Here is a 24,834-nt window from a genome sequence, read left to right as displayed (position 1 = left end):
AAATGAACCGTTCGTTCCTCCTTAAGGTTCTTTTGGCTGGGTCACAACAATGAAGAAAATAACTAATAGAGCTGAGGCCTCCCCAGGAGCACCAGGACGGAGAACAGTCACAAGAAGGTGCAAGGTTAAGACCAGAAGGCTGGAGTTTCAGCTCTATGCAGCTAACCGGAAGCAGGAGATGAAGCTGGCTGAGGATTTAGGCAGTCATTGCTAGGTAACGGAGCCTGTGCAAAGGAACTACTGAGTGTCAGAGCACTTAACACATGCGGGCTCCTATGCTAGAGAGGACGGGGAAGTCCTCCCACCCTCCCGTAACACAAAGCTGGGGACAAAGTCTTTGATCGTGAGCCTGTGGAGAGAGATTTCAGAAGATGAAAGCCAGCATAGTAGGCTCTTCACACCGCAAGCTGTGTTGAAATCCCACTCCGGGCGTAGCTCCCGGAGAACAAGGGAGCCTGTGGAAGTCTGATGGCCAGTCAGTCTGCTGTGTCCTTGACCTCCCGTATCTTCTCTACTGCTCACTTCAGGGCAGGCCCCGTGTCCAGCAGTAGATGGCCAACACAAGAAGAGCTCAATGGTGTTTGTAGACTTTCTGTCTCATAGTGCTGTGTTTGGGGAGCTTTGTCTTACTGATTTTTTTGTTTATATATTATGCTTTCCTATCTTGTGTTTTTATAGGTTCTATTTGTGTGTGTTTTGTGTGCCCTCTCTCTCTCTCTCTCTCTCTCTCTCTCTCTCTCTTTCTCTCTCTCTCTCTCCCCACCCCCCGCACCCCCCCACCCCCGTTTTCTAACTGTTTAGTTTGGCTTGTTGGGGTTTCTTTGTCTATTTGTTTTATGAAGACAGAGAGAGAAAGGGTATGAAGTTGGGTGAATGGGGAGATGAGGAGTACCTGGGAGGATTTGAAGGAGAGGAGAATGTATTCAGAATATACTATATGAAAAAAAAATTAATCAACTACAAGTAACTTCAGACTCACTTTCAATCCTTGGTGAGCCTCGGTGGTTCATCTTAACTGGAAATGAGGCGAGAGTAAGAACCGGTGTGTGAAGACAAACCTGGAAGTTTCCAGAAGCAGAAACAGAGAGGAATGGGAAAAGGTAAAGTTGCTAGGAGCCCTAAACCCAAGAGGCTAAATCCAGTCCCTGGGATTAGCTCTGAACTTTCACCTGTCATTATGTTCTTCTTTCATTCAGTCACGTGCTCCTGTCTGTCTGTCTTGGTTACAAATGTCCTCCCAGACATGGGCCCAGGACCTGGTACAATATAGTTTCTCCCTGAATACTTTGTTGGCTGAGCCCCAAGATTGTAAAGCTACATAGAACCAGAAACTAGACACCCCCAATCTTCTACACTTTATCACACTTACCACTGAGCCCTATTGCGATCCTACCTACTGTAGTCGACTCACAAAATGAGGGGAGTGAAATATGGGCTCCCTGGAGATGCCACAGAACTGCCAGCCAAAGGTCTCTACTATGGCCTTCTTGCCAGTGACCCCCGACCTGTCACCTCACACACACACACACACACACACACACACACACACACACACACACTAAAAAATAAATAAATAAGTAGATATATAGATGGATAGATAGATAGATAGATAGATAGATAGATAGATAGATAGATAGATAGATAGATAGATAGATAGATAAGCCTTGATTCTGGGTGGAGCTATGCACCAGAATTAGCTAGGCACTTAGAGGGATGGGACTTTGGCCACATGATAATAACCTTGCCTTGAGATTTTTGCTATACAGGCAAAAATTGAAAAAGAAGGGATGTTCTAGATAAAAATCACACAAGGAGCCTGTTATTAGAATCTTAGATAGTCTTTTAATTAAAAACCCAGAGCCAGATATCAGGGCGAAAGCTGAAAGATCAGAGAAGCAGAACAGCCAGCCACTAGTTCAACCTCTATGAAATCCTCAGCCTAAAGAGAGTGAATTCCTGTTTCTTCACACCTTATATACCTTTCTCTGCCCTGCCATATTACTTCCTGGGATTAAAGGTGAGTGTGCTTCCCAAGCAAAGGCATGAGATCTCAAGTGATAGGATTAAGGGTGTGTACCACCATTGACTGACCTCTATGTCTAATCTAGTGGCTGGCTCTGTCCTCTGATCCTCAGGCAAGTTTATTCGGGTACACAATATATCACCATAGGATCCAACCTATAACCATCAGTCCACCATGACTACTCACAGCAATGATGCATTATTCAGCTAGGCAGCCATGTGGGAATGTGAGGTAGAAATAACATTGACTGACCCTGGAAAAAGTTTTAACTGGTCAAGCTGTATTCTGAAGACAAGGGAGAGTAAGTCACTGCAATTGGTACTGTTTCATTATGATAAGAATATATGTTCATTGTTCAAGATAGTGTTCTAATTCTTATCATGAGAAAACCAACATTAACATGTTAAAGTGTCTCTTAGTAGTCATTTTCCTAAACAGGTGTGTATGTACATATGTGTATGTATGAATGCATATGTGTGCATATGTGTGGATATGTGTGTGTATATATGTGTGCATGTGTATGCATATGTGTATATTGTACATGTATATGTGTACATGTGTGTGATGTGTATATGTGTGTGTGCTTGAACCCAGCTAAGTTAAGGCTCTAACACACTTTCTATTTTCTCATGCATTTATTCATTTAAAAAGTAACAAACCATTTTTTAACAACTGATTAAGTCAACTTATTAAAATTGTTGACTTCGGCATCTGCAATCGTGACTTCAAACCTCCACTCCTGGCTCAATACTGAGGGGAGTATTTTTTTTTTTAACAATTTCAGAAGGACTGCATAAGCCAATGAGTCGCTTGTGGATTCTCATCTGGAAAGGATCCCATGTCTTGGAACCTTCACCACAAGGTGTTTTTCTTGGAGTGATGCTTGGTGTCTCGTAGGCATGAGCACCAGTCCTTGCATTTTTCAGATTCATTTCCCTAGAGCCTCTGATCAGGTCAGCACACACCTTCTACAGAGGCTTCACGTGGCAGCTGCTTAGAGTGATTTAAAGTCGTTGAATCGCCCTCTCAGGCTCCACCATCTTTCTGGTATCTTTAAAAGCCATGGCTGTGGGACAGCTTCCTAACAGACTTGTTCCTCAGTGGGAGCGAACAGCATTGAGTCAGGATGGGAGCAGATTGAATAGAGCTCCACTGCACACATCACTGTGATACCTCAGTAAAACCCCCCACTCTATCCCCTACAGACAAAGAGAAGCTTAAACCAGGATTCCTAAGTGTAAATACCCCTTTTCCCCAGGTGGCTATATCTGCTACAGAGACTTTGGAAAACACAGAGTCAGGATATTCGACCAAAAGACTAAAAAAAGGGAGGCGGCTTAAAATAAATTATAAGGTCTGTGCCTTTAAGAACTAGCCCCACAAAGAAAGGGGAGCGCTCCTTCCAACCTCCCCACTGTGAGTGAGAGATTTGGAAGAGCCTCCCTGGAGGCTTATAAATTTAGAATACACCTTACTTTTGTATTCTGTACCTAAAGTCTCCAGTGGCGGCTTTGGGGACACAGATCTAGGCACAACAAGACCCTCACTCTATTGTCTCAAAAAGGGGGCCTTAGACAAAGATAGATAGACCCAGGCCAGTTTCAAGTACCCAGAAATGATGGCGCCAGCCCCAGGAACTCAAAAGAACAAAGTCAGGATGTCTGATGGTAACCAATTTACCACGAGATGCCCCTCTCCGGAGATAACATGACCAGACCCCGCAGATGAGTTGTAAAACTCCTGACAGGGCAAACAGATAAGCTAGAATAAGATAAAGTCCAGGCCCGGGAAAAACTGGACCAATCAAGGATGGACCCGTACTAACCCCCTCCCCTCTAAGAAATTTTATGGGTTTTGCCTATAAAAACTAACTTCCCCAAGAAAGAGTAACTCTTCCCTGCCTCACTTGAGATGGCTTGAGATGAGTTCCCTGTCATGACTTGCAGCAGAAGTAAACCTTGCTTTTGCATTCTGGTATGCTCGTCCTTGGTGGTCTCTCTGGGGATTACGATCTGGGCACAACAATCACCACATCTCAGAAAACAACAATCGTTTTTTGAAACACAAGCAATACAAGAATGAAAAATAGTGACCAACATTTCTACCCCGAAGGCAGAAATTTATTGTCCGCACTTCAGGCTGATTCTGCGAGTTTAAACATGTCAGATCATAATATCCATAGGGACCCAGCCTGATGTGACTACAGCCATTTTATTTCAGATGACATTTTCTGTGCCAGGTGACACCTTGGCACACACCCTGGCCCTTACAGGACAAATAGAATCAGCCATATAATCAGCCAGACTTTCTTGCCATAGACTATCTCAGTTGCTTGACTTGTTGACTGGAGGAACCCAGGGCATCCAGGTTGCTCACAGCCCACCTGTGTGTAGTTCAGTCTGTGACCCCTTCTCCTGCCATGAGGTGTGATGAGCTTCCTGTCTGGCTGTCGGCAAGGTATGTTTCTGTCTATAAGTTCATAATAAATTACACTCTGGCTCCTGAATTTGCCCTCAGCCTCTCAGCACCTTCATTCAGCCTGGGTGGTGGTTTTCAGTTGCTGAAATTTCTGAAACAATACCATACAGTTTTATTGGTGTTATAAATCCCAGAGATGCTCAGCCGTAGGCTTTTATAAGAGAAACTACTCCCCAAACAGACACAAATGCATTCACTTGGAACAGCATTTTACGACATCCCATAATTGCAGAGCAGATTATAACTGACATATTACTTGGAGCTTGCTGGTAAGCGGGCTCAGCCTTGAAGTCTTCGGCGTGTTTCAGCCCTGTGGTCGGGGCTTTTGTGGCATCGTCCCCCTCTTCCATGGAGGGTCCAGTCACTGCCCTCACTTACCAGTGCAAGCCAATAACCTGGTCTAAGTTGCTTCTCTTCCACAGCTGACCTCAAATTCTTCTCAATGAGCCTTATCAGGAGACATCCCATAGTAGAAACCGAAACTGCTCCCAAGAGGTGGCAGCTCCAGGAATCCCCATGATCCAGCCTGAGACAATGATCAGCCGGGCCATAACTGCATCAAGATTGCTAAACACACACTTCTTAGCACCCCACTCTTTACCCTCCCTCCCCCACTTTAACTACTCTCCCTTCTCACTCCTGCCCTTACCCTCCCACCCTCACTTCCGCCCTTACCCACACCAGGCTCTTCCTCAACAGTCTTTTTTTTTTGGGGGGGGGGGTGGCACATACCTGTAATCTCAGCTCTCAGGAGACCAAAACAAGATTTGTGTGAGTCTGGAGTCAGCCTGGGCTACATAGTGAAATTCTCTCAACGTCCCCCCAAGAAGACAGGTAGATGAAAAAACTGAGGGAAATTAAGTAAATATAGCTCATCCTGAGGATACATTCCAAGACATATACACCCCAGTGAATGCCTAAAACCTGGATGTGATTTTCTTATTGTTATTTGAATGATTTTTTTTTACATAATTTCTTTATTGAGTCTTTAGGAATTTCACATCATGCACCCTAATTCCACTCACCTCCCAGTCCCCCATATCCTCCCCTCACCCCTGCAGTGCCCCCCACAACAGAAAATTAAAAATCAAACCATACCCAAACAAAGAAAGTAAAAAAAAAAAAAAAAACCAAAAAATCAACCTCTTAAATTCTTCATCTTTGCTGCCTCTCCAACACCTCTTCATTTGCCCTGGTGGCATTGGGAGCAGAGTGTCACACAGTGACCCTTTTGTCCAATCAGCTTTACTAGCAAATGCTCATTGCGACTCTAGTTCCTGGTACACCATCATCACTGGATCCTCACCGGAACTCCTCTGGGATCTCCCATGGCCACCTCAAGTCATGGAGATCCTGCAGGCATCATTCCACAGGACCAGTTCCTTCACGAGTTCCAGCAGGCCCTATGAGGGGTGGATATTAGGGTGGGCCAGCCCAAGGCCCAGCTGTGGGCCTGGGTGGTAGCTGAGCTGGTCAGTCCGGGTCATTGGGGCTGCCCCCTTAAAGGAGGGGCCCTGAAGCCAGCTGTCCTATGCCCATGCCATGAGGGTGAGTTCTCCTCACCCATGGTGAGGGGTGGAGCCATCCCTCCCAAGTGCAGGGGCCAGCTCTCTTGTTGCACTGTCCAGCGAGGGGCAGGGCCAGCAAAGAGCAGGGCTGGCTCAGCATGGCGCTCTGAGGGATCCTTTAGCCCCCTGGGGTAATCCGAACCACAGACATCAACACAGACCCCAACTGCAGCCAGACCACAATCCCAGACATGGTCCATGGCCTTTGATGGTAACAGGAGCCTCGGACATCAACACAGACCCTGTCACGGACCCAGACAGGGTCCTCAGCTGCAGCTCTGGCCCGGACATCACGATGGCATTAGGTAGCAGCATAGGCCACCCAGATATGTATGGTCCGGGCTATAGCATGGCCCTTGGACACCAACATGGACACAGGGCGCTGACCTAACCCTGGGCATGCACACAGCTCTCAGTGGCAACAGGAGCCATGGACGGCTACCCAGCCCCTGGCCGCTGTAGAACCACAGACTTAGACATGCCAAGGGTGCCAACACCATGGTCCCAGGTGGCAAGCAGGCATCCCACATCAGCCTACTCCTCACCTCCTTCACTTCTTCAATCTGTCTCTTTCCACAGCACATGAACCACTCCGTTTCTCTTTTTCCTCCATTTCTCCACCACATACTTGGTCATCCTAATACGACCCACCTACTCAGTGCCACAAGGAGTTGGGCTGGCCTGTGGATGTCTTCCTTTCCTTGAGGGCCCAGGCTGGCCTGCCTCCACAGAGTCTTAATGCTGTTCAAATCTTAAATGGCCTTATAATAATAATAATAATAAATAATAATAATAATAATAATACCAGAGCCAGATATCAGGGTGAAAGCTGAAAGATCAGAGAAGCAGAGCAGCCAGCCACTAGCTCTTACCTCTATGAAATCCTCAGCCTAAAGAGAGTGAATTCCTGTTTCCTCACTCCTTATGGACCTTTGTCTGCCCTGCCATATTACTTCCTGGATTAAAGGCATGTGTGCTTCCCAGTACTGGGATTAAAAGTGCCACCACTGCCTAGCTCTGCTTCCAATGTGGTCTTGAACTCACAGAGATCCAGACGGAACTCTGCCACCTGCATGATAGGATTAAGGGTGTGTGCCACCACTGCCTGACCTCTATGTCTAATCCAGTGGCTGGCTCTGTCCTCTGAGCCTCATGCAAGTTTATTGGGGTACACAATATATCACCATATCTTAATGCCACAGTCAATACCACAGAAGCAATGCTTGCGTTGTTAGATTTGGGTCTTTGCTGGTATTGGCCATACTGACCTAAACTCCTTTCCTGATTCACCACCGCTTATCTCTCTGCTGTTCTGATCACTTTTGGGACAAGTGGCCAGGCCTGGTCTGTTGGGGTCTCTGATACAGAATGATTAGCTAACATCTGGGGAATAAGCCCTCCGTATGTTCAAATGTAAATGGCCAGTGTGTAGCCAGCTGCCTTCTCTCTCCTGGCTGCCATGGGCACCTTGTGACTCCTGGATGCTCTCTTCTCTCTCTCTCTCTCTCTCTCTCTCTCTCTCTCTCTCTCTCTCTCTCTCTCTCTCTCTCTCTCTCTCTCTCTCTCGGACTTGTATTGTTTGCTTCTGTGTACATTGTTGCTCACCTATCTCCTTTCTAGTTTTTCCTTTCTCTTACAAGCTAGCTAAAAAGTGATACAATCAGGCCTAAGAAGATTGTGTGCACACATACAAAAAGAGGAATTTAATGAATAAAGTTATCAGTGTAAATTTCAAAATGAAAAAAAAAAGTTGAGGTCAGCGAAAATAATTTTGCCAAATCATGAACTTAAAATTAAAAATGTCATATACTATGATGCATATAAACTGTACTGGGAGTTTTAAATTGTTAAATGGAGTGTAACTCAGGGGATATTTACTGACTAATATGTATGTACCTTTCACTACTAAATATTAAATTCTCGTATTCAACACAATCTTGAAGTTAGAAAGTGAAGTCAGGAGGGAAAATACTTAGGACCCAAGTTCTGATCCCCAGCACCCACATAAACAACGAGGTACCGTGCTGCACACCTGAAATGAACTTGTAGGGCAGAGATGGGAGGATCCTTGAGGTTTGCTGGCCGCCCTGTTCTAATTGTTGACTCCAGGGTCAGTGGTGGATCTTGTGTCAAAAAACAAAAATAAAAAAGGAGAGAACCAGAGAAAGACTTTTTGTTGGTTGGTTGGTTGGTTGGTTTGGGTTTTGGTTTCTGGAGACAGGGTTTCTCTGTGTAACAGCTCTCGCTGTCCTGGAACTCGCTCTGTAGACCAGTTGGCCTCAACCACAGAGCTCCACTTACCACTGCCTCACAAGTGCTGGGATTTCCTGAGTGCTGGGATCAAAGGCGTGCGCCACCACCGCCCAGCTCCAAGAAAGACTTCTAAGGTTGACTTCTAGGCTCTCTATGTGCAGTATATGGCCATTCACATACTATGGACGTACACACACACATAAACAACACAAACAAAAAGTAAGGTAGATGTAGTCCAGATGTAAAAATGACAAGAGTTAAAATAGGGAACAGCACAGCCACAAAACTGTTTAAAATGAATGCAGCAGACTATATCAAATGTTACCGAAGATGTGACACAATTAGAAATCTCAAACAACTGTGGCCTGGAATATGAAAACAACACAACCATTTGGAAGCAGTCTAGAAGATGCTTAAAAAAAAAAAAAGCATAACCCTGTTGTGCAAACAGTTGTGCACTCCTAAGTATTTACTACAAAGTAGCGAGAGGATAGAACCACAGGATAGAACCACACAGACTGATGAGTGACACTCCATAATAACTTTGCTATAGTACCTCCAAACTATGTAACATCTATCGGGAAGGGAACTGAAAAGCAAACCTCGGTACATCTATGTACTGGAACACTACTTAACTACAGAAATGAGCAAACTATGATAGTCAACCATATTGATAGATTTCATAATAACTTCACTGAATGAAAGAAGACACAGGTAATAAAAAAAACCAATTGGCTCCATTTCAACAAAGCTCTGGAAAATTTAAGTGAATGTAAGCAGTGATGGAAAGCAAGTTGGTACTCAGCTATGAAGAGAAGCAGGCTTGGGCAACTGAGAGCAGGGATTCAAGGGCCCACGGAAGCTTTGGGGGTGATCACAATATTTTAAAATATTAATTTTCAGATTGTTCACATTCATTTTTATTTAATGCAAATATATAATATTAAAATACATATAACATTTTAATAAAACATGTTAAATAAGATGCTTAATATTTAATTACATAAGGTATTCTTTTTGGGAACATAGGACATTACAACCCTGGACTACATCCTTCAGAAGCTAAAAGTTTCCCATAACCCAGAGGTGGTAACTTTGAACAGTTTGACATTCACACTTGCCATGAATATTCTCATTTATGCACTGTTAATGTTTTCATGACATTTTACAAATGGAGTCATTTTCTCCTGCTTTGCACCTTTCAGAAATTAACCTGAGTCTAGAGAAATGGCTGGGTGGTTAAGAGCTTACCATGCTCTTGCAGAGGAAGTGGGTTTGGGTCCTGGCAGCAGGTGGCTCACAACCCTTCAGCTCCAAGGAATCCAGGGCCTACTTCTGACCTGTGGGCTCTGCACTCATAGGCACAGACCACCCCCCCCCACACACACACACACACATACGGGTAATTTAAAATAAAAAGAAATCTTTTAAAAATTTAACCAGTCAGAACTAGGCATGACAGCGCATGCCTTTAATCTCAGCACTCAGGAAGCAGAGGCAGGAAGACCTTGTGAGTTCGAGGTCAGCCTGGTCTACACTGTGAGATTCATCTTTTAAAAATTAATGAGTTGGTCTTTGGACAAATCAATAAAGTAAAAGTACCTTGAGCAACAAGGCTTGTTTTAACAAGATTTGGAACTCAGGGGCCGGAACAGCAACACTAGCCAGGAGTAGGACAGAATGGCAAGAGAAATTGAAGCAGTTTGAAGAGAAAACAGATTTTAAAATGTCAGCCTCAATAGCAATGAGAATATAAAGTACCTAGAAAGAAGGAGGCACAAGCACACGGCATCTCTGTGGAGAAAATTGTGAAAGTTTAAGGTAAAATGAAGAAAAGGGAAACATAAGTAAACGGGAACCAGGATGGTTTTGTGGAGAGGACAAACAGATAGTATAGAGTTTATTTTCTACAAATTATTCTGTAAATTTGATGGATAAATCCAGATCACTATAGTGTTTTTCAAGGAGCTTATCAAGCTGCTATAAAATTCATTACTGAGGATAGGTAAGATAGAATTTTGAAAGAGAAGAGGAAACGGGGTTGGCTCTTCCCGTTCCCCTGCCCTTGTGTAAAGATTTAATAATGAAGCAGCATTGGTGGTCTCAGGCATGGGCAGCACAATGGCATAGAGCAGAGACTCCAGAAATGCACCCTGTGTCTAAGCAAATTTAGTTTACAACAGAAATTGAATCTCCCAATAATTGAGGATAGAGGGCCTGGGATGTCATTCATTTGTGTGACACTTGTGTAGTTTATGTGAAGTGATCTCCAGAGCCCCATTAACCAGGTGCAGTGGTACATACCTGTAATCCCAAACTAAGAAGGGTCAAGAGTTCAAGGTCATCCATCCCAATATAGTGAGTTCAAAACTATCCTGGGCTACCATAGACTCTGGTTCAAAGAGAGAGAGAGAGAAAGGAGGCGGGGAGGAGGAGGAGGAGGAGGAGGAGGAGGAGGAGGAGGAGGAGGAGGAGGAGAAGAAGGAGAAGGAGAAGGAGAAGGAGAAGGAGAAGGAGAAGGAGAAGGAGAAGGAGAAGGAGAAGGAGAAGGAGAAGGAGAAGGAGAAGGAGAAGGAGAAGGAGAAGGAGAAGGAGAAGGAGAAGGAGAAGGAGAAGGAGAAGAAGAAGAAGAAGAAGAAGAAGAAGAAGAAGAAGAAGAAGAAGAAGAAGAAGAAGAAGAAGAAGAAGAAGAAGAAGAAGAAGAAGAAGAAGAAGAAGAAGCTAGTCAACAAATAGACCTAGAAGGCTTCTCTGGAAATGAGAGGGAAAAAAAATTAGTTCCTTCCCAGAAAGTATTGAACTATTCAACATTTATATATATTAAAAGCATAATTAAAATTAGAATTATACAAATATATTTGGAATAGACTTAGAATATTTGTGTATATTTATCAGTTTTAAGAAGGAAAATATGCTAGGTACGACTGTGCATGCCTGACTTTAACCATGGCCCTGGGAGGTGGAGACATCTGGTTCTGAAAGCTGGCAGCCAGAGGCTGAGAATGAGTTTCCATCACAGTGAGAGACCCTATCTTAAGGCAATATAGTGAGAAGCAATGGAGGAAGACGCTTGATACCCTGCTCTGGCCTTGGTGTATGCACACATGCGCATGTGCACTAGCATGCTCCTGTACATACACTAGGAAGTTTTGACCCGGAAAAACATCCAAATATTGAAGACATTTGTGAATGAAAGAGTAACTGCAAATGGCTGTTAATTTATGAACAGATACCTGTACCACTATTAAGTAAGTAAACAGTAGGCTAGATAATCAGCTATGGGATAGCAGACTGGCCGAAGCAGAAGTCTACTAGCTTAGTTTGGCAAGATGATGTTGATGGGTTTGTAAGCTGGAGCACATTTGAAACACTGTTAGATACTGCTTTTGATCTAAATTTCTGTTTCTTAGCATCAATCATGTATCTAAGGATTCAGAATATTAAATTAAATATTCAAATGAGTACAGAGTCTTTGCAATTTTATTTCACTTGTATTTTTGTGTGCATTTCTTTTCCTTTGATGTGTTTGTGTGTGCATGTGTGTGTATGTGTGTGTGCACATGTGCATGTGTGAATGTGTATGTGTGTCTCTGTGTGTGTGTCTGTCTGTGTGTGTGTGTGTGTCTGTGTGTGTGTGTCTGTGTGTGTGTGTCTGTGTGTGTGTGTGTGTGTGTGTGTGTGTGTAGGTCAGAGAAGGACATCAGGTACCCTTTCTATCAACCCTGTCTTATTCTCGTGAGACAGGGTATCTTAGTTTCATTTCCTATTGCTGTGATAAAAACAGCTTGGGGAGACACAGCTTGTCAGGGCGTCTGGGTTATTCCAAGCTACAGTCCATCATAGCAGGGAAGTCACGGTGGTCAGAGTTTAAGCTCACTAGCCACATCACATCCATGGTCAGAAGCAGACAGCAATGAATTAATGCATGGGTTCTAGTGCTCAGCTGGCTCTCTCCTTTGGTCACTCTAGGGCACAGCCAATAAGATGATACTGCCCACACTCAGGGCTGGTTTTCCCATCTTCATTAAGCCCCTCTCCCCCCAAAAAAAACACCACCACCAACTGACACACCACCGTGGACAAGGGAAATCTCCCAAGGCACCATCTCTGACTGAAGATCTACAGGCAACTAATGAGAGAGAAGAATCAGTCACCCCTAGGGGTGAGCATCCTGTGGTTATGCAATAGCAAATGCATTTCAGCCCTGAAAACATACTCAGAAGTGACACTAAATGGACTCAGAAAGGTCTGTTTTTATTTTTATATGTATGTATACATGTAAAATAATAATTAAAGAAGAAAGAACGATAGAGAAAATACATGAAAGATAAGGGCTTGGAGGTAGAGGAAGGGGGGGTGGAACAAGATATGATGATGGGTAATTTGAGATGATTCAACGCATATTATACACATGTTTGGACTATCATAATGATGCCCATTAGCTTGCACAATTAATAAGTCTTAATAAAAATGAAAAGAAATCCCCCATAGGCATGACCACCAGGCCAACATAATCTGGACAATTCTTCACTGAGACACCCGTCCTAGCTGATTCTGCATTCTGTCAAGTTGATATCACACAGGGTCTCTTCCTGGACCTGGAGCTCATCACTTTGGGCGGGGCTGCTGGCCAACAAGCCCCGGAGATCCGCAGTTTTCCTCCTTGCCCTCGCTCGAGCCCCGTGCCAGGATTGCAGGCATGGGTGGCCATACCTGACTTACATGGGTGCTGGGGATTGGAATTCAGGTCCTCCTGCTTGGATAGCAGACTTGGATAGCTGGTTACCCCAGCCCCGAATTTTCTCATTTTCTTTCACCTTTGCATCTGATTGTTTGGGAGTTGGGGATACACTTCTTTAAGAAACATTTTTATTTTTCAGCTAAAAGAACGAATACGCAGAAGGCCATTAGCCTGGGGCCACCTGCCTGCTTTGAGTTATATGTAAGGGAAAAAAATCCATGTTAGTACATAAACAAACAAAAAACCTAGCTTAGGGATATATTTCCTGTGACTAATAGTCAGATTTCAGCCAATCACAAACAGCTAAGGCCATCGATTACTTGCAGCCCACTGATGAGACCATGCCCAAATAGTAACTAGCTGTAGGCAGTCAGATGACTTTTTTATGCTGCTCCCAGATCGGTGAAGTCTGCTGCTGCTGCTGCTGCTTGTGTCTTTCATGTGGTCTTGATTTTCTCTTTCCTCTGCTGGTCATTTAACTTGCTAACACTGCCCTGGTTGTTATCTTTGAAAACAGTTCTCCTTTATCCCCAACCCATGTGGGTCTAACTTCTGTGTCTTTTGCTCTGTTTCTTTCTCTGTGTGTGCCCTTCATTTCACAGGTACAAATTTTCCAGATTATTCTTCAGTCTCATCTTAGGACTTTAATTCTGGGGGAAAAAAATTAAGTTCCTTTAATACTGCAAGGGTATTACCCTCCATACCCTCCTTATAAGGTCCTAGTGAGAAACCAAAGTAGGATTCCTCTGAAGCTCACCCTGGGAACCTGTCCTAGTTACTTTTCCACTGCTGTATAGACACACCATGACTTAGGCATCTTACAGAAGAGTTTATTGGGGGCTCACAGTTTCAGAAAATTAGAATCCATGATCATCAGGGTGGGAGCATGGCAGGAGGCAGGCAGGCATGGTGCTGGAGAAGTGGCTGAGAGCTCACATCTCATCTAAAAGCAAGAGACAGAGAGAGCTAACCGTGAATGGTATGGGTTTTTGAAACTTCAAAGCCTATGGCCACTGATACATGTCCAAGAAGGCCACACATCCTAATCCTTCCCAAACAGTTCCACCAAATGGGAACCAAGTATTCACATACATGAGCCTATGGGGACTCTGGTGATATTTTATCTGTGTACCCCAATAAAGCTTCTCTGAGGATTAAAGGAAAAAGCCAGCCTACTATAGTAAACATAGAAGTCAGGCAATGGTAGCACATGCCTTTTATCCTAGCATTTGGGAGGCAGAGATCCACACTGGGGAACAGAGCCAGGCATGGTGACACACGCCTTTAATAACAGCACTAAACATAAAGGTCTGCAGGTCTGTACAGACAGACAGGAAGTGATGTAGCTGGGTGGAGAGGGGAAGTAAGATTGTAGAACAGAAAGACATATAGGTGTGAGTATATAGGAAGTAGGTCTCTTTAGAGACAGGGAGCTGGTAAGGTGAGTTTGACTGTGGCTTTTCCTATTCCTCTGATCTCTCACATTTTTATCTTAATATCTGGCTCCGGGATTTTTTTTTTTTATTAATAAGACCATTTAGCAATTCATCTACAGGGTACCATGCTCATTCAAATCACAATAGAATCAATGTGTTTCTTTGGCTCTGTATAGAGCATAGGTGAGAAGGTCACTTCCAGGAGCATGGGTAATCCCACAGCAGCAACACTGGAAAGTCTGCATTCACCATGGTGGATAATGGTCCTATAGCCACATAGATGAAGCTCTCCTCCCTGTGTTCTCCCCAGCCTGTATATTCCACACTTCCCAGACCAATTATAATTAAGGCTGAATCACATACAGATGGCAAGGAGGTACGAAAGGAGGGGCCCAGTGATCTTCCACAGCTCCTTCTTCCGTGAAGAAATGTCAGCACCTGCCATGTGATGGTCCTTTGCAAGCAGGCACAGCAGAGCTAATGAAGACGGCAGTTGTTCTGCTTGGGTGACACACTGTAGGACGTCCAGACATCTGATGGACCAGCCTCCACCTTAGGCTCAAAAGCCATCTTATAGGAAAGACAAACTGGGTTCATCCCTGTTTGTGAATTGAGCTGTACCCTGCCTGTAACCTTAACTACAAATAGTTCTGTACTCCCTGTTCCAGAAAATGGCAACCATGCTTTTGTTTCAAATTCTAACCATCTTGTAACCCTACCTTTGTTTCAAAAGGTTGTTATGACTACCTGTTGTTATGACTACCTGTGTGGTGATGATATTTTGTTTGTTCTCTAACAAATAAAGCTTGTCTGGAGGTCAGAGTGTGGAGCTAGCCACTAGAGGCCAGGCAGTGGTGGCACACCCCTTTAATCCTAGCACTTGGGATCTCATGTCTTTGATCCCAGTACCTGGGAGGCACACATCTTTAATCTCAGCACTTGAGAGGAGGAAACAGGAAGTGATATGATTGGGTAGAGAGAGGAAGTGATAAGGCAAGGTGAAGACAGGAGCTCAACCTTTTCAGTCTGAGGATTTCTAGAGGTAAGAAGTTGCACAGTGGCTGGCTGCTCTGCTTCTCTAATCTTTCAGCTTTCACCCTGATATCTGACTCTGGGATTTTATGGTTAAGACCAATTAGAATTCATGCTACATACCTGTTATTACGACTATATGTAGTTACGACTTCCTTATGACCACCGTGCAATTATGTCTTTGTTTCCGGTTATTATGACTAACTTGTTATGCTTATGTTCTACTCCTATATAACCCCACCGATTTTGTCCACCAAATCCTCCACTTGGAAACCCTGAGCTAATAAAAACCTTGTCTTCATCACATCCAATGCTGAGTTCTTTAACCTCTCCTTAGGGGGAGGCAACCAATTTACATGAATAAAAAAAGCTTGATTTAATTAATTGTTTGCTTTAATTAATTTGGCCATGATGATTTGGGTTGGTGGTCTTTCTCTTCCCATCTTTGGGATTAAAAACAACCTCTCTAATTTTAAGTCTTGTCATGATATGCTCTTTATCTCAGCCACAGAGGAATATATTCCTATACTCTTATGCTGAGCAGTATCTTAGGGCTTACAATTAGCTACTCTTAAAGACTTGCTGTCAATGTCAAAACCATTTTCCTTTTTCTTCATCTACCTTCTCTCAAATTACATTTTGTATTTCTCCCCCTTATATCCATCCTTGAAGGGGAGATGGTTATTGTGGTTGACATCAGGAAAAATGTCAAGATTCCAGATATACAAAGAGCCACAGGCAAGCCTAACCACAAGAAAGCTTCAAGAGTTTTTTATTGAGAAGACCTTGAATGTCAATCTAAAGATTATGGTCTCAAGGTAATGAGAGTTGAGGAGACAAGTAGGTAAATTAATTTAGGTGCTTAGATGTAAAGAAATTGCCACCATAGTAGAACTATAACTAACTTTTGTAGGAGACACTGCAAATGGAAAAAACTCTTTATTTGACTTCACCGTATATTTACCAAGTCCTCTAGGTAGATATTACCATTAGAATTTGATGAATAAGGAGACAGGCCTAAGGACATTTCACAATTTCTTCAAGATCAAATTGTCAGGCTTGGGGGCTGGGAAGACAGATGAGTCAGCACAGTGCTTGTCACAGACACATTAGGACCAGTGTTCAGGCCCCAGAATCTGTAGGCAAAAATCAGGTCTGCTGACACACGAATAGTCCTGGGGAGGATTCTAAGATAAGAGCATCCCTGGGCCTTGCTCACCACCAGCCTAGAGAGGAGAGAGAGCCCTGGGTCTCATAAAACAAGGTAGATGGCTCCTGAGGTTGACCTCTGGCTTCCATATGCGTGTAAACACACACACACACACACACACACACACACACACACACGCAAGCTGAAATTACAGTGTGGCAGATCATAAGGCTCACCATGAGGTCTTAGGTCTGGAAAAGCCTTTTTTCTCTTAAAACAGAACTGTTAGTTCATGTGTGGGATTTCAAAATTCTGCATCTCCTAAAGCATGGCCGAGAACAGCAGCCCTGCTGAGTGAGCAGACGAAGACAGGCTTCTGTCAGCAAAACCAACCTCTTCAATAGATCTCAGTTAGGCAGTCACCATTTACCTTGCAGGTTTGGGGGGGGTGTCATAAAACATGTTCCCCCCGCATCCCCACACACACAGTTTCCAAAGATACCTGATCAAGAAGGACCTAGCTAACAAATAATTTCATAATCCTGGAGAATGTGTTTGTTGGAGATGGTGAGCAAGCAGGAAAAGGAGGCTGTGGTGTACAATCCTTCAAAGTTCTCCCAGAATACTGCCTCTGTGGTCTGCTTTCCATCCTGAGTGCCATCTACACACCCCTGCACAGACAAGGCAAGCCTCAGAGGGGAAGCGTACCAGCCCGCTCCACCCTGGCCACTTCCTGCCTGGTTTTCCTCTTCTGTGTCCCTAACCATGGCTTCAATCATTTTCCCTTTCTCTGATCTGTGGCAAGACAATAGGATTTGATTTGGTAAGATACCAGTTTACATTTTCAGAGAGCTCACAGTCCTTGCATTATCTGGAGACCTTTGGACAATAGTGAAAAGCTAGCTAACAATCTAAAATTGCATCTTTACAGAGAATGCCGTGATCGACAGTAGTTAAATATTTTTTGGCAACAAACAAAAGGCACCTAATTAAACTCTGACCTTATCCATGGCAGACCTGTATGCCAGTCTCCACCTACCCACCTGGAAAGTGTGTTTCGATTATAACCAAAGCAAACTGGAAAAGAAGGAGATGATACTTGTTTTTGTCTGGTTTCTGTTGCTGTGAAAATAACAGTTCAAAACCAGCTTGGGGAAGACAGGGTTCCTTACATCTTACAGGCCGAGTCTATCATCAAGGGAAGTCAGGACGGGAGCTGATGCCAGAAACCTGGAGTCAGGAACGGGAGCTACGAAGAGATGCTATGTACTGGCTTCCTTCCTTTGCTTTACTCAGCTATTTTCTTATATAACTGTGGACCCCCTGCCTAGGTCCGGTACCTCTCAGAGTGGGCGGGGCTTTCCTACATCCATTAGCAATCAACAGAATGCTCCGGAGACCATAAACTTGCTCACAGGCCAATCTGACGGAGGTGATGTTTCCTCAACTGAGGTTCCCTCTTTCCAGGCATCGCTTGTTTGTGTTAAGTTGGCAAAAACTAAGGAGCACGATGTCTATTTGAAATTTCTCCCAAGGCAGGCATGATAATACACCTTCAATCAGCCCCATCAGGCCAGTGCTTTGGAGGCGGGGCCAGGATAGGCAGTTTGACACCACCCTGGGCCATGGGAAGGCGACCCTGTCTCAAGCAAAACAAAACAAAGCAAAAAGCAGGAGCAAAACAAAACACAATTTTTGCAGTACAAAGTTTAGACAAGAGAAGGCCGAATTTATTCCCTAGTTTTTACTTATTTCGCTCTTGAAGCCCAACATTTATTTGTTGATAAATCTGTAATATTTTGCTCAATCTAAATAGGATACAGTTTAGGCATGAAGTAATTTTTAAAAAATGATCAGTACATATTTTAATTATGTGTCTGTGTGTTTCTCTGTGTATGTACATGCCAGTACGTGTATCTACAGAGGCCAAAAGAGGGTGTCAGATCCCCCGTAGCTAGAGAAACAGGCAGTCAGGCAGTGCCTGGAACTGAACTCTGGCCCTCTGAAAAAAACCAGCAAGTGCTCTCAATGGCTAAGTCATCTCTCCAGCCTTATGAAGCGATTTCTGAAATAGAAATAGAAATTCAGAAAACAATAGGATCCCCTTACCCTCATATTAAAGAAAAATCTCAAAACTAATGTCTAAAGTGATACTTCTCTTTACATCAGATACAAATTTCTCTTTGCTGGGTACAACTGTGACATCAGAATGGTTAGAGGTCAGTGCTATGTACTGCCCAGAATACCAGAATATGTAACACCTGTCATCACTGGCACACACAATAAAGATTTTAAGATGAAGAAAATTCTAAATACTCTATGCTTTAAACAACATATGTTGCCAAGTTCTAAGCTACTGATTATTTTTCTTGAAATTCACATTCATTTTAGCCCTAATCTCTCCTACCATTTATACACGAGAAGCAGCTGATGGGAACACATTGAGCTATTTGTAGCTGCCCATGTGTTCAAGAAGGTAGCATGTGAGAACAGGATCTTTGTTCCAGGTGGTGATTTCCACCAATAGAATTTGTAGATATAAATGGTTGGGCTTTGACATCATGGTAGAAGTTTTGGTTTCTAGGCAACAGAATGTGGCTGCAATATTGTCTCCCAGTCGCCGCGGTGGCTGGGGGGAGCACTGGGGGTCTGGCTGATAGGGATAGCCAAGACTGACAGGCAACTTATAAAGGACACTTATGCACAGATAAGTAGTTAGACTAACTGGTACCCACACTGGGAGCTGGTTGCCATGCCCACTCAGCATGGTATCAGACAGCAATCCAAGAGCACTTTGCTCTGCTCCTCTCTCACCACCAAATGATGCTGGGCTTCACTGGCCCTGTGCTTTGTCCCTGGGGTTTTAGGGATTTTCCTGGAGTGAAGCAGTAACTGTGGGTGCAGGTTAGTACCTTGTCTCAACCTGTAGGTGGACACAGGTAAACAGTTATAGGGTTTACTTCTGTGTTTCTATGGGTGTGTCTCCACGGAGCACAGAGACTTCTTAAAGGCTTTTCCTTTGGAAATGCTTCATGAGGAAAGGAAATTAGGAGTGTGTAGTGCATGCAGATGGTGAGATTCTGAAGTGGCAGGATGAAGAGCAGGGTGTATACAGATGTGTCACTTAGCGACAGGGATCTGTTCTGAGCGACGTGTTGTTAGGTGATTTCATCACCGTGTGGACATCTCCGGGCTTACACAAGTCCGAATGGGATAGTCTACCACACCTAGCTATGTGGGCTGAGAGATGAAATGTCATTGTATAGAGCGGGGAAAAGCAAAAGGAGGATGTGAGTCACAGGAAATGGAGAAGCCCAAGCTCTGGAGAGACTCTGCAGGGCGTTACATCAGAGATTACAGCTGTGCAGAGGACCAGCCCGTCTTTGTGGTCATCCTTGTTAACTCTGACATTCACTGAGGTGTTGCTGTGGTCTGGGCTGTGTGCTAACCTCTCCCATCATGGTCTCAGCCTTCTGCATAATCGCCATATACATTCAGGTCCCTTACCCAAGATCCCACTGGGAAGATACATCAAGGACTGAGAGCAGAATCATCTTATTCCAGAGACTTGGCCCATTTGCTGGCTGTGCTCAGTCTTCTGAACCCTCTGGGAGTGGCCGTCCCTCAGCCCCAGAGGAAAGCCAACACCACCCGGGGCCTCTGAAAACTCTCAGGATACACCTCCCACTTCCCAGAGTAGGGACTGTTCTCCTCTTCCCCGCTGCATCCCCGTTGATGAGAATGGTCAGGGAGCATGCAGTGAATGTGTGAGTATACTCCAACAGGAAAGAATCAACCAGAGCTTGGGCTATGGCCAGACCTAAGGAAGAACAACAGAGAGCGCAATGTAGATCTCAGAAATGGAAGCAAGGCGACACACGTGAGCAAACAGATAAATTCAGTGATTTGAAAACAGGATCCCACAGGCTTAAACAGGTCAGAAAGTCCCTTTAGGATCTGAACCTTGAATGGACTTCTGTCATTTTATAAATAAATTTCCATCCCATAATAATAAGCTGACAGTTAGTCATGTTCGTGGTAACGTTATGATTTGTAAATGCAATGTGGAATATCCAGTATTTTTAATATTTTTCCTTGTATATTTGTGTATTTAGTGGGTTGGGGGAATGCACGCACCAGAGCCTTCTCTCTCTTCACCATGCGGGCTGTAAGGACAGAGCACGCACTGCTGGGCTTAGCAGCAAGCTCTCTTCCTGCTGAGCCATCTCAGCTGCCCTATCATGGAGAATATCTAATCAGCCTAGGCAGCTCATCCTTGCATTTTTGCAGTTAGACTCCAAGGAAGATTGCATCTGCTTGTTTAACGCTGTCCCCTGGAAAACTTCAGAACTGATTTCAGACTGATTGTGAACTACCCAATTCTGAAAGGTGGATTAATGATGATAAGACCAATTTTAAATCTGCCCAACTGTTTGTGATTCTCTAGTATTCTGAGGGGAGAAAATCCATCCTCTGCCTGGGCATGTCAGTGATGCTCCAGGGTATGTTCTTAGACGTCTCTTGATTCTCTAATACCCCTGCTGAAAATGCTCACATCTATTAGGACAGTCATCACTTTTTAGAGTGTTGAAGACTCTGTCAAGCACCTGGATGAGGAAATGGAATGTGCAGCCTCTGTGGAAAACAGAATGAAGTGTTTTCCAAAACCCAAATGGGAACTACCATGCAATCCAGCCATCCCACCTCAGCCACTTCAGACTGCATGACCAAAAGAACTGAAACATGTACCTCAAAAAGAGATCCGTGCCCAAGTTGCTCACAGCAAATAGAAACAAATCAGATGTCAGTCAGCGGGTGAATGAACAAAGGAAATGTGATGTGTGATATGTGTATATCATACATGTACATTCACAAATATATACATGAACACATGTATTATATGTGCATAAATACACATATTACACATATAGTCACATATTACACACACACACACACGTGCATATCCAATGGAATGTTACTCAGCTTTTATGTATTTATTATTCAGTTAGGTTGTTTGTTTGTTTGTTTGTTTGTTTGTTTGTTTGTTTTTGAGACAGCGCCTACGTAGCCTGTGCTGGACTGGAACTTGGTTATGTAGCTCAAACTGATCTTCAACTCTAGTCTTTCTGTCCTACCTACTTCTTAGTATGGGGCTACCGGGCCTGCGCTAAGGCTGGCAGCATTTACAAAGAAGAAAATCCTGCTCTGTGCAACACCAGGGGTGTACCTGGAAGGCTGTGCCAGTGAAACGAGGCAGTTGCAGAAGGACAAACACTGCATCCTCCCACCAACATGAGGCGTCTAAAATGTCCAGGTTCACAGCAGAGCAGACAAGGGCGGCTGCCAGGGACTGAGTAAGAGGAAATGAGGGGTCACTGTTAATGGGTATAAGGTTTCTGTTATTCCTGGTATGCATATTCTAATGATCCACTGTACAGCATGGGGTCAACAGTTAACATATTGTGTGTGCTTTCAAATATGTTAAGAGGTCTCCAAATATGTTGTAGGTCTCTTCTTAATGATTAAAAATACACACACACACACACACACACCCCAAACACAGAACATGCTGGGGGATGATGGTATCTGGTACTTATGTTGCAGTGATGGAAACATGGGTTTTGGATATGTCTAAACTCGTCAGTATGTGTGTGTGCAATTTTGAATATATTTATTAAACCTCAATAAAGCTAATTTTAAAAATGAGACATACTTGGGTAGATTATTTAAACACTCTAGGCTTCACTAACCATCATCTACAATTAAAGAAAATGATAGTGCCTACATTGTAGAGTTGTTAGAGTAATTAAATGTCATATATGAAAGCACATGGCATGATGCTTTTATAGGTGGACTGCTGTGGAATGTCTTTCTGTATGCTGTGAATATGTGTGGATAATTCCCATTGGATAATAAATAAAGCTGTTTTGGCCTATGGCAAGAAAGCTTATAGCCAGGTGGAAAATCCAAGTAGAGATACAGAGAGAAGTGTGGAGTCAGGAGCGATGCCAGCTGCCACCCAAGGAGCAACAAGATGTCAGCAGACTGGTAATGCATGGCCACGTGGCAACATAAAGATTAATAGGAATGGGTTAATTTAAGATTAAAGAGCTAGCTAGCAAGGAGTTGGAGCCATAGGCCATACAGTTTGTAATCAATATAAGCCTCTGAATGATTATTTTATAAACGGCTATAGGACTGCAGGGGCCAGGTAGGACCGGAGAAACTTCCAGCTACATTTGGTGCCCAAATATAATGGCAAGAGTTTCCACCTAAAACCTAAGAGAACTTACTAATACATAGCTAAGAGCAGCTTCCTAATTTGTATGTCTCATGGGGGCCTAGGTACAGAGATGCCGCTGGACAAAGATGTTCTGGCTTTCCAGCTTGAGCACAGCGTGGCGGATTCCCAAGCTGCAGTACACAGAGGTGTCTCCAAGCCACACAGCACACTGTGTGGCGGATCTAGCTTTTGCCAGTACAGAAAAAAAAAAAAAAATGGTTGCTGGGCTACACGCTGCTTGACAGAGGCATAGACCCACTGCTTCCAGGAGTTGGCAGTGTGCATGGCTCCCAGTGCTGGAGGTAAATGTACCTCCTCCATGTTAGGAAGCTGAGGTGGGCGGAGCCAGCAGCCAGGGCTCCTGCTTCAGTCCTAGCCACACTGTAGCTTAAATACATGGAAAAAATTGCTAAATGGTTTACAATACATATAAAAATACAATAGACTTAGAAGAGAGAGGAAAGGAATATAGGCAGTTATATAAAGAAATAGGTAGTTTTTTTTAAAAAATAAAGTTTAAATTAAATTTAAATGAAAATTAAGCCATGTAAGGATGGAAATTACACAAAGAATCTGGATATTGTATATTATTATATTGTTTTGGGGACTTTTAACTGCAGGGAGACATTTGATTGTAGGGGCTACTAAGTTAAACCAACAGGGTAAAGTTTAAAGGTATCTTGACTTCAAAATTTTTGTCAAAGGATATGTTGCTTTAGAAAAGAGGTTCTACTTTTGTTTCCACATAAGATGAGAAGCTGTGGATTCCTTCCAGGTTAATACTGTGGTGATATAGTGTGTACCCTAATAAAATTTGCCTGAAGATCAGAGGACAGAGCCAGCCACTAGATTAAGCATAGAAGCCAGGCAGTGGTGACACACACCTTTAATCCTAGCACTTGAGATCTCACACCTTTAATCCAGTATTTGGGAAGCAAACCCACCATTAATCCCAGCACTAGGAAGGAAGTGGTGGCTGGGCAGAGAAAGGTATATAAGGCATGAGGAGTCAGGAACTAAAAGCTTTTAGGCTGGAGCCCTTTTGGCTAGAAAGACCTTTTCAGCTGGACCTCTTTTGGGTAAGACTCAGAAGATTTCAGTCAGAGGATTTGTGGAGTTGGTGAGGTGAGACATGGCAGTAGCTTGTTCCTTTGTCTCGATGATCTTTTAACATTTACCCCAATATCTGACTCTGGGTTTTTTATTATAAGACCTTTTAGCAATTCGAATTACATAATATGGTTCCATCAAGGAAGAACCCCTGAGAAGTCTCCAGATGAGCCAACATCCGGAACAGCTTCAAGACAACTGGCTGAGATGATCCAGCCTCACAAACTACTCCAGTCAGGACAGATTAACAGCGCCACCAATCATCAGGAAGTAGCCTAGAGCACTACACCCACATTCCCAACAAATGGTTTATAGATGTTTGTCTTTGTTTAGGAGGTTGGTTACAAATTGTTATTGGTCATAGTCAATCTTATTCTAAAAGAAGAAAGAAAGGATATAGAAATGATAAGAAAAAAGGTAGATTATTGAATCTACTTTAATCCAAAAAACAACTTCTAATCTCAAAATACTTTACACTGGTATAGATTTTGGTTTACTAATACAAATTTAAGGTCAATTTTGTTATACTGTATGGAAATTTCTACTCTTGTTTAAGGTATTATGTTTATGCAACTCATTTAGAATTGAAATATATCATTAAGAAATACAGATTGATAGTCATCTATGATAATCAAGCTTATATTCTTGTTATTTAAGATTTTAGGTATACAAAGATATATTTCAATTAGATAGATAATCTTCAAACACTTCAAAGACCTACAAAATATGGCATTTAAAATGTTTTGAAAACTTACAGTTT

General features: G+C 43.4%; 1 pseudogene; it reads right to left on the bottom strand.

The window, feature by feature from the left end:
• Positions 1-2,699: 2,699 nt before the first annotated feature.
• On the bottom strand, positions 2,700-3,087 carry LOC102911211 (small ribosomal subunit protein uS10 pseudogene; annotated as a pseudogene).
• Between the last annotated feature and the right edge of the window lie 21,747 nt (positions 3,088-24,834).

Source organism: Peromyscus maniculatus, chromosome 17 (genome assembly GCF_049852395.1).
Source record: "Peromyscus maniculatus bairdii isolate BWxNUB_F1_BW_parent chromosome 17, HU_Pman_BW_mat_3.1, whole genome shotgun sequence".
Lineage (NCBI taxonomy): Eukaryota > Metazoa > Chordata > Mammalia > Rodentia > Cricetidae > Peromyscus > Peromyscus maniculatus.
Note: the sequence above shows the minus strand (reverse complement) of the source record. Positions and strands in the feature narration are given on the sequence as shown.